This window comes from Lissotriton vulgaris, chromosome 12 (genome assembly GCF_964263255.1).
Source record: "Lissotriton vulgaris chromosome 12, aLisVul1.2, whole genome shotgun sequence".
In the NCBI taxonomy this organism is placed as follows: domain Eukaryota; kingdom Metazoa; phylum Chordata; class Amphibia; order Caudata; family Salamandridae; genus Lissotriton; species Lissotriton vulgaris.
The window spans coordinates 27,871,839-27,883,075 of NC_141700.1; positions in this window are offsets into that span (position 1 = coordinate 27,871,839).

Below are 11,237 nucleotides of genomic sequence, written 5' to 3' on the forward strand. Positions count from 1 at the left end.
ACACTTTTTTACAAAACGAGGACACAGCACAGTGCACCTCTTAGTGGTTATGAATTGACATTGTTTGCTATTGATAACGTCAAGGGGATGGAAAGCGTAAATTGGAGTTGGTCTCTTATTGGTAATTGGGGTTGGATCCTCAAGGAAATAGTTAATCTTATAGCAATATTAATCTTCTGTTGCATTCCCATTCAATGCCTTCCCTTTTGCTGTTCTTATTGTGCCGCTGTTTTCACGCCCAAACAGAAAATATCAGCCAGTGTTACAAATGCCGCTATTATGCTCCAAGTTGATGTTGAAGGTCTTATGAACGTAGATGAGGGAATATTCGAGGATTCGTCCCTTCTCGCTGTCCCAATCTCTGATGATGACTGTAAAATGTGCCCATAGTTTTGTCTCGATTGCACATCTCATTTTGATGTTCTATCCGTTTTTAATGATGTTACAGTTGCAACGTATATGTGCCTGTTTCAATAACAGCAAATGTCCTTGGCTCATGCTAAAAGGAGGGTCAGTTAGATTATGCTTGTTGATGCTCTAATAATGCTATGCATAAGTTAGCATTAGCTACGCAATTTGATTTTTCGGGCTCCGTCTTGGGAGGTGTTCGAAACCAATCCTTTTCTATTCTGAGAAATCCACTTTGCTAAATTTCATTTCTGTAATAAAGAACTGATTGCGCGCAGTTTTCCCTTTTAGTCAAGGCCCTCTCCCACCTGGCTAGCAGCTTGATCGCAGCGCAGGGTGAGATGGCCTTGAAAATGTTCAGAGTTGTGTAAGATACAAGATTAGAAAAAAAAATGTTTAAGCTGTCCAGCAACATCTGTTGGAAAATTCCACTGTTGGCGTGTTCTTAGTTAACCACACAACATACATAATGTATCTTCATGCTTGCCGTAAGTTAGTTCCCCCTGCAGAACTCTTGCAAGACTGTGCAGAAGAGGCTCCGTTTCGAGCCTATATAAATAAACAATATTGGTTTGTATTTTCCACTATTTCTCTGACTCTTCATTTGGCATGGAAGGCTGAGAGGTGGTCTGCGGTGAACCGGGTGGCCCTAAGCGGGTCACTTCCTTCACAGTCCCTGCTTACCCTTCTCTCACCTGTGGTCCCTGCTCGCCCTTCTCTCACATGTGGAACCTGCTCGCCCTTCTCTCACCTGTGGTCCCGTCTCTCACCTGCGCTCCCTGCTGGCCCTTCTCTCACCTGTGGTCCCGTCTCTCACCTGCGCTCCCTGCTCGCGCTTCTCTCACCTGTGCTCACTGCTCACCCTTCTCTCACCTGTGCTCCCTGCTCACCCTTCCCTCACCTGTGCTCCCTGCTCACCCTTCTCTCACCTGTGCTCCCTGCTCACCCTTCTCTCACCTGTGCTCCCTGCTCACCCTTCCCTCACCTGTGCTCCCTGCTCGCCCTTCTCTCACCTGTGCTCCCTGCTCGCCCTTCCCTCACCCGTGCTCCCTGCTCACCCTTCTCTCACCTGTGCTCCCTGCTCACCCTTCTCTCACCTGTGCTCCCTGCTCACCCTTCCCTCACCTGTGCTCCCTGCTTGCCCTTCCCTCACCTGTGCTCCCTGCTCACCCTTCTCTCACCTGTGATCCCTGCTCACCCTTCCCTCACCTGTGCTCTCTGCTCATCCTTCTCTCACCTGTGCTCCCTGCTCACCCTTCTCTCACCTGTGCTCCCTGCTTGCCCTTCCCTCACCTGTGCTCCCTGCTCACCCTTCTCTCACCTGTACTCCCTGCTCACCCTTCCCTCACCTGTGCTCCCTGCTCACCCTTCCCTCACCTGTGCTCCCTGCTCATCCTTCTCTCACCTGTGCTCCCTGCTCACCCTTCTCTCACCTGTGCTCCCTGCTCACCCTTCCCTCACCTGTGCTCCCTGCTCACCCTTCTCTCACCTGTGCTCCCTGCGTGCCCTTCCCTCACCTGTGCTCCCTGCTCACCCTTCTCTCACCTGTACTCCCTGCTCACCCTTCCCTCACCTGTGCTCCCTGCTCACCCTTCCCTCACCTGTGCTCCCTGCTCATCCTTCTATCATCTGTGCTCCCTGCTCACCCTTCTCTCACCTGTGCTCCCTGCTCGCCCTTACCTCACCTGTGCTCCCTGCTCACCCTTCTCTCACCTGTGCTCCCTGCTTGCCCTTCCCTCACCTGTGCTCCCTGCTCACCCTTCTCTCACCTGTGCTCCCTGCTCACCCTTTTCTCACCTGTGCTCCCTGCTCACCCTTCCCTCACCTGTGCTCCCTGCTCACCCTTTTCTCACCTGTGCTCCCTGCTCACCCTTCCCTCACCTGTGCTCCCTGCTCACCCTTCCCTCACCTGTGCTCCCTGCTTGCCCTTCTCTCACCGGCGGCCCCAGCTGCCCTTCTCTCACCTGTGGTCCCTTCTCTCACCTGTGCTCCCTGCTCGCCCTTCCCTCCCCTGTGCTCCCTGCTCACCCTTTTCTCACCTGTGCTCCCTGCTCGCCCTTCCCTCACCTGTGCTCCCTGCTCACCCTTTTCTCACCTGTGCTCCCTGCTCACCCTTCCCTCACCTGTGCTCCCTGCTCACCCTTCCCTCACCTGTGCTCCCTGCTCATCCTTCTCTCACCTGTGCTCCCTGCTCACCCTTCTCTCACCTGTGCTCCCTGCTCACCCTTCCCTCACCTGTGCTCCCTGCTCACCCTTCTCTCACCTGTGCTCCCTGCTTGCCCTTCCCTCACCTGTGCTCCCTGCTCACCCTTCTCTCACCTGTACTCCCTGCTCACCCTTCCCTCACCTGTGCTCCCTGCTCATCCTTCTATCATCTGTGCTCCCTGCTCACCCTTCTCTCACCTGTGCTCCCTGCTCGCCCTTACCTCACCTGTGCTCCCTGCTCACCCTTCTCTCACCTGTGCTCCCTGCTTGCCCTTCCCTCACCTGTGCTCCCTGCTCACCCTTCTCTCACCTGTGCTCCCTGCTCACCCTTTTCTCACCTGTGCTCCCTGCTCACCCTTCCCTCACCTGTGCTCCCTGCTCACCCTTTTCTCACCTGTGCTCCCTGCTCACCCTTCCCTCACCTGTGCTCCCTGCTCACCCTTCCCTCACATGTGCTCCCTGCTTGCCCTTCTCTCACCTGTGGTCCCTTCTCTCACCTGTGCTCCCTGCTCACCCTTTTCTCACCTGTGCTCCCTGCTCGCCCTTCCCTCACCTGTGCTCCCTGCTCACCCTTTTCTCACCTGTGCTCCCTGCTCACCCTTCTCTCACCTGTGCTCCCTGCTCACCCTTCTCTCACCTGTGCTCCCTGCTCACCCTTCCCTCACCTGCGCTCCCTGCTGGCCCTTCTCTCACCTGTGGTCCCGTCTCTAACCTGCGCTCCCTGCTCACCCTTCCCTCACCTGTGCTCCCTGCTCACCCTTCTCGCACCGCTCCCTGCTCACCCTTCCCTCACCTGTGCTCCCTGCTTGCCCTTCTCTCACCGGTGCTCCCTGCTTGCCCTTCTCTCACCTGTGCTCCCTGCTCACCCTTCCCTCACCTGTGCTCCCTGCTCACCCTTCTCTCACCTGTGCTCCCTGCTCACCCTTCCCTCACCTGTGCTCCCTGCTTGCCCTTCTCTCACCGGCGGCCCCAGCTGCCCTTCTCTCACCTGTGGTCCCTTCTGTCACCTGCTGTCCCTGCTCGCCCTTCTCTCACCTGTAGACCCTTCTCTCACCTGTGCTCCCTGCTCGCCCTTCTTTCACCTGTGCTCTCTTCTCACCTGTCCTCCCTTCTCTTACCTGTGCTCCCTGCTTGCCCTTCTCTCACCTGCGGTCCCTGCTCGCCCTTCTTTCACCTGTGCTCTCTTCTCGTCTGTGCTTCCTGCTCTCACCTGTGCTCTCTTCTCACCTGCAGTACCTGCTCGCCCTTCCCCTAAGGCCCCGGTTGATATTCTCCCCTGTCCCTGCCCCAATGTTGCTCTATACTGCCCCATTTTTCTCATCTCTCCCCCTGTATCACCTTCTTCACTGTCGCTCCTCCCCTAGGGCCTGTCTTCACTGCCTCTCTCCCAGTGTTGTTCTCCCCTGCCCCTGTCTTGGTGTTGCTCTCCCCTGCCTCTTTGCCAGTGATCCTCTTCCCTGCGATGCTCTCCACCGCCTCGAAGGCTCACATCTCAGAGGAGGCCGCAGTGCCGCACACTCGCCGATTTCAAACCTACCCTGACACCATCGCTCCTTCAAGGGGGCGCAGAAAGATGGAGCGATGAGAGGCAGAGAGGCAGAGAGGCAGGGAGGCAGAGAAGCAGAGAGGCAGGGAGGCAGAGAGGCAGAGAAGCAGGGAGGCAGAGAAGCAGGGAGACAGGGAGGCAAAGAGGCAGAGAGGCAGAGAGGCAGGGAGGCAGAGAGGCAGAGAGGCAGAGAGGCAGAGAGGCAGGGAGGCAGGGAGGCAGAGAGGCAGAGAGGCAGGGAGGCAGAGAGGCAGAGAGGCAGAGAGGCAGGGAGGCAGGGAGGCAGAGAGGCAAGGAGGCAGAGAAGCAGAGAGGTAGAGAGGCAGAGAGGCAGGGAGGCAGAGAGGCAGAGAGGCAGGGAGGAAGAGAGGCAGAGAGGAAGAGAGGCAGAGAGGCAGGGAAGCAGAGAGACAGAGAGGCAGAGAAGCAGGGTGACAGGGAGGCAGAGAGGCAGGGAGGCAGAGAGGCAGAGAGGCAGGGAGGCAGGGAGGCAGAGAGGCAGAGAGGCAGGGAGGCAGAGAAGCAGAGAAGCAGAGAGGCAGAGAGGCAGAGAGGCAGAGAGGCAGGGAGGCAGAGAGGCAGAGAGGCAGGGAGGCAGAGAGGCAGAGAGGTAAGGAGGCAGAGAAGCAGAGAGGTAGAGAGGTAGAGAGGCAGGAAGGAAGAGAGGCAGAGAGGCAGGGAGGAAGAGAGGCAGAGAGGCAGGGAGGAAGAGAGGCAGAGAGGCAGGGAGGCAGAGAGGCAGAGAAGCAGGGAGACAGGGAGGCAAAGAGCAGAGAGGCAGGGAGGCAGGGAAGCAGGGAGGCAGGGAGGCAGAGAAGCAGGGAGGCAGGGAGGCAGGGAGGCAGGGAGGCAGAGAGGCAGGGAGGCAGGGAGGCAGGGAGGCAGGGAGGCAGGGAGGCAGAGAAGCAGGGAGACAGAGAGGCAAGGAGGCAGGGAGGCAGAGAGGCAAGGAGGCAGGGAGGCAGGGAGGCAGAGAGGCGGGGAGGCAGGGAGGCAGGGAGGCAGAGAAGTAGGGAGACAGGGAGGCAAAGAGGCAGAGAGGCAGGGAGGCAGAGAGGCAGGGAGGCAGGGAGGCAGAGAGGCAGGGAGGCAGAGAGGCAGGGAGGCAGGGAGGCAGGGAGGCAGGGAGGCAGGGAGGCAGGGAGGCAGAGAGGCAGGGAGGCAGAGAGACATGGAGGCATGGAGGCAAAGAGGCAGGGAGGCAGAGAGGCAGGGAGGCAGAGAGGCAGGGAGGCAGAGAGGCAGGGAGGCAGAGAAGCAGGGAGACAGGGAGGCAATAAGGCAGGGAGGCAGAGAAGCAGAGAGGCAGAGAGGCAGGGAGGCAGAGAAGCAGAGAGACAGAGAGGCAGAGAGGCAGGGAGGCAGAGAGGCAGGGAGGCAGGGAGGCAGAGAGGCAAGGAGGCAGAGATGCAGAGAGGTAGAGAGGCAGAGAGGCAGGAAGGCAGAGAGGCAGAGAGGCAGAGAGGCAGAGAGCAGGGAGGCAGGGAGGCAGGGAAGCAGAGAGGCAAAGAAGCAGGGAGACAGGGAGGCAAAGAGGCAGGGAAGCAGAGAGGCAGGGAGGCAGAGAAGCAGGGAGGCAGAGAGGAAGAGAGGCAGAGAGGCAGGGAGGCAGAGAGGCAGGGAGGCAGAGAGGCAGGGAGGCAGAGAGGCAGAGAGGCAGGGAGGCAGAGAGGCAGGGAGGCAGGGAGGCAGGGAGGCAGAGAAGCAGGGAGGCAGAGAAGCAGGGAGACAGGGAGGCAGGGAGGCAAGGAGGTAGAGAGGCAGGGAGGCAGGGAGGCAGAGAGGCAAGGAGGTAGAGAAGCAGGGAGACAGGGAGGCAAAGAGGCAGGGAGGCAGAGAGGCAGAGGGCAGAGATTCTACATTTCAGATTTCCGGGTCTCCCATAATGCGGAGACCACAGGAGGAAATACCTACATGAACTTTTACAGATAAGGTTGTAATAGTTTTTCTTTTCCACACCATAGGTTTGGACGCCTTAGCGAGTGCCAACCATGGAGTGAGAATCCCCCGTTTTTTTGGTCCTGACGAATGCTAAGCTGATCTTTGGCTTGTTAGCAGAAACATGTTGACCATTTTTCTCTATTAATAGGACTTTATCGTTCAAACTAACACAACCACTTATTAGTCCGCTTTGTTTCACTGGTTTTAAAGGAGTTAGAACTACCCTCTCATTAAAAGGAATTGTTTCAGTTTGAGGAGTAGTCCACACTCCTTTTAATTCACTTTAATCAACAATTCGGATTTCTTTTCTACTACCAGGACCCAATGAAGACAACTGGCTACCAACTTTTAGTTGGGGCCTGAGGGACCTTTTAGTTTACACTGAGCACCTCACCTCCTGACTAACTGGGTATCTGTTCTGGTGCTTGTAAATTTATTACACCTTGAACCCCTCTTGTCTTTTATCTTTTTGCCTTTTTCTTTAGTTTTGTTGGCACTCTTACGTTGATTGGTATATATACTGTTTGTAAGGGGTACAAGAGTGGCTTTTTGACCCTTTCTCTCTTGTTGATTGTATTTATTCAACTTCTCACATGGTCTTTTAAAGACCTGCGAAACGTTCGGGTGCGGCTGTGTGTGTGCCCGGGATCTGTCTCATCCTGGGCTGCCACACTCGACGGGGGAGGGGGGAATTCTGGTTGGGGGAGGGGGGCACCCAGGCGTTCCAAGCATCACAGTCACACCATTATTTCATAACCAACTCTCCCTCTGGCTGAGCAGCAGGGAGACAGCTAGGCTGGGAAACATGCATAAATACAATCAGGATATAACACTATGTGTGGGTGCCAGGGTTGGAGTGATTGGGGTGCTGCACCTGAGAATGTCTCTGAAGACCCTCAAACATTCTCATATGTTGAAGCTAAAATGATCTTTTTGATAAGGGGCAGCTGGATCCGCTGGAGGGATGCCACGCTGCGTCACTGGCTCGTCTGAGACGTCCCTGATGAGAGGAGACAGAACCTGCAATGAGTGAGATGGCCGGGGCAGCTGCTGCACGCGCCCAGCAGAGCCTCGAGCTGAGCAGAGCTCGAGGCTCACAAATGAAAGTTGCTCTCCTGACAAGAGACATAATCAGGGGATGAAAGGCCGCCGGTCCCTGCAGTGGCACTCAATGCACGGGAGGGGGCAGTCTTCCCTGGGTCTAGGGATAGGCATGCCTGATGCCTTGGTGTAGACAATCACATCAAACGTCAAACAGAAGGCTGGGGGCAGGGAAAGGCTGCCAGGGTCAAGAAGTCACCCCGATCCAATGGTGGGGTGAAGCTGGAGGCCACAGAGGTCTGAGGTATCTTGGGTAGACAAGTAGTGTCCCCTGGTCCATGCTGTGACAGATATGAGGGATACAGGGAGGTTTCCAGACAGGCTGGTAGGACTGGGACGGAGTCAGCCCTATGGCAAGCGACCTTTCGCATGGAACTGACCTTGTCCTAACCCTGCTGCCCACGCAGGCCCTGGCCTTGTCCAGAGATCCCTTGATTTCTCTGGGTCACCCTGAGTGTGACCACAGCCTTGTATATAGACAACACTGGCTGGAGGTGCCGCATTACAGTTGATCGCTGCCAAAGCTTTTGAAAGTTGGGTTTTCCTTTGTGGCTCCGGTCAGGCGGTGCTGCTGAAAAGTGTTCTATTTTCACGTTTGTGCATAAGGATGGTCTCTCTCAAATGGGAGGGGGTTTGATTCGGAATTGTCCACAACATTGATATCATAATCCGTGCGGGCCTAGCACTGCTAGTAATATTTCTGAATTCGTTTTATGCCCAAAAGTACCTGATGTTCATATTATAACGATTGATTGTGTGTTGAATACAAATGTTATTTACATACAACCTTTGTGAAATCTCTTTTGTGATGTTCTCTGCTTTTAAAGCGAGTGGCTGCGGCGCCTTTGCTTTACACACTGCCTCAGTAGTAAGCCTGACTGCCCAGGGCCAAGTTACCGTGAGCACGGCTCATACAGCGAGTGCAATCACCCCGCCCTTGACGGGAGCGGTAGTTCTCCCTGGCTGGGGGCATCCCTTCAGCCAACCAGACACTGCCAGTTCCAACAATCCGTATTATATTTATTATTTTACTAGCTTACGCGTTGCTGCGATCTCAGAAGAAAGGAAATTTATAGAAACTTGTTATGATAACATTCAATTTACATTGTGTCATTTTTATTGAAACGTATTCATTTTATCATGGAAAACATTTTAAAGTGTTGTTTTAATGCTGTTTATTTATTTGAGTGCTTGTGGATACACGGTATCTTTTTTTTCCGTCTGGTGCGTACACAAACAAATCAGAAGGTTTTCTGACGCGTGAGCTGGCCACATACAGTTGTCCATGTGAGAAGCACAGATTCTCCAAATCTAGTCCACACACTTGCAGCGATTGTCCTTGTGCTTTGTTGATGGTCATTGCAAAAGCGAGTCGCACCGGAAACTGTAAACGTTCAGTTTTGGAAAGATTATGTGGGCTGTGGGACCGTTATTTAACATTTTTTTTTTTTTGCCAGAAACCTTCGCGGGAGTGTACTCAACAATTTTTAACACTTTTTAAAAAAAAAATGTTTTGCCAAAAACTCTCGCGGGAGTGTACTCAACAACTTTTCAAAGTTTCATGCCGATCGGATGAATGGTGTAGTAATGCATAAGGGACAAACAGACAGACATACATTCTTTTTTTTATATATATATAGATTGTTGCTGCTGTTCTTATTGTTGTTTCTAATGCTTTGCTTTAAGCTCACAGACACCGATGGGTTTCATGACGCTAAGAGCTATAGGTGCCCCGGGCCATAAAGAAAATAAACAAAAAGCTTCCAATGTTGGTACCAAATGCAAACATGACTCTCAATACTTACTTCCTAAGACAACTTGTTACAGAGCTTGTGGGACAGAAGCCGAAAGAGTGACCAGGCTCAAGAGTCAGAGTTGAATAACACAGCAGTAAGAGGTTCTAAAGTCACACACAAGTGTAACACAAGGAGGTAGTGGGGAGTGGCGTCAGGGACAATATAGGAGACTAAAGAGTTGTGTGTCGTCTTGAAGGAACTAGTCAAAGAGGGTAATGTAGAACGTAAACTTGTGTAATGAAACCAGTGCTCGTGTAAAGAGCTCCAATACCCTTAGGTCGAGTTGGCGCTTTATAAAAAAATGCCACAAAAAAGCTAGAAACACTTCCTGAATCACAGGCGAGTAGCAGACAGGCACTAATTAAGATATAAATAAGTCTGTACTCCTATTATCCCCCCGTAAATCTCTACAAAGCCCCAGAAGGGGGCGAGCGGGTAGCAGGGATATTTTCTCTAATACCCATCACACCTCCTCCCCCCCCCCCCCCCCCCCCCCGGCTTTCACAGACTTTAAAGGCCAAGATTACTCTGGGAGTTCAGCGCCTTGAATGGCTCAGGAAACCTCCTCCCTCCAGAAGCTCCCAGAATCATGTTTTTACTCATTTCTACTGATAAATACAGACAGAAACCCATCCACTTTCCTGTCTGTATTTAAAGTATTTTTAAACGGAAAATTCTAAAAGCTGTCACCATGACCGCCAGGCCAACGACTCTGCGGCTTGACAGGGAATGGAATTAAAAAAAGAACTTTTTTATCTACACTTAACCAACTGTAAATTAGTTAATACAATTGTACGAAAACGTGCCAGGCTTTCTAGTATAAGTGTACACTTATCAGCTAAATAAATGTGTAAATATACTAGCTTCAGCTTAATTCTGTTCACAAACCTCAAAATACATACCAATTAACACAGATAAAATTAGCAAAAAGGAAATATGGATAAATACAGAAAAATGTAAAAAAAAATGTAAAACCGTGATCCCTAATTATTATCGGAGTCCTAGGCACTTTCACGTTTTCCCGCTGTACAAATTTGATATTCTGGTAAATCAATGTCTGTTGCAATACATTACCTCTTGATACTGTATTTTTTACATTCATTTCAGTGTAAATTTTTTTTTTGGGGTGTCACCGTTGAAGCGTTGGCGTTGAGAACCATCAAACCTTAAAACAGGCCCCCAAAGAAACGGGAATTTTCCTGTGCCCATGAGGCCAATCCGCTGCTGACATCCCCAGGGCAAGGGCCACCGGGCAGCACAACTTGCCCATGTGTTTCTAGGATTTGTTTTGGATTTCATGGTGCCCAAGGAAGGCAAGGTCTTCTGGCACCATTGTCCTCCTGGGGGCCCAGTCAACAAGAAGTGTGGCCACCTCTGTCTTTACCTGTCGGAAGGGACATGTTTCGGTGCTCCCATGGATAGCCAGAGTTCTGGCTAGTTTAATGTAAGAGGCGGTGTATATCTACTGGCTATTAATAGTCAAGTAGTGCTGCCCCCTGCAGGCCACAAGTGACACTGCAGCTTCTAAGGTATGAACCCTTGGTTAGAAGAAGGGGAATTAGTGGGGTGGTGACCCCGATGGTTTCCTTTACCAAAAACACAAATACTCAAATGTAATAATTCTGGTACTGAGGAGGCACCGGAAATTGATTTCAACCCCACTCAGCGGAGCTCAGAGACGCGGGGCAGGCTCGTGAGTTAGAGGTCCTAGCTCAACGCCAGGACCTTAGAGATACTCGTCACAGAATAAGGGTGTTGAGTAGCAACTCTCTCAGGGGTGGCTTGGACAAGAAATTGTTGATTCCAGAAGAGCTCCTGGCAGCCTTCTTTACCACTGAACCTCTTACAGGAGGCACCTGCTGGCCGGCTTTCGTTGGTGAGCTTTACAGGTCATGGACTTTCAAGCAGGGCGTCTGAGGGGAGTGTGTCATCCAGCGTGGTCCGAGCCGGACATCCAAAGGATGTCGCTTAAGTTCACACATACGGCTAGCATGACCCAGCTTCATACTGTCCTCGGCCACTGGATCCTGGCCCAGATCCCGACTACAAGCAAGCATGGTCTGAAGTATGAAATTCACTGGCCACTCAGGAAAAATTGTTCACCTAAGCTCCTCTCCATGTAAATTTGTGGGAATGCTTATGTCTTCCAGCCCGCTTCCACACGGAGATAAACAAACTCCTTACAAGGTCACGAGGGAATTTAGTCAAGGAAATAGTCACACACAATGGAGCCCCCTAGT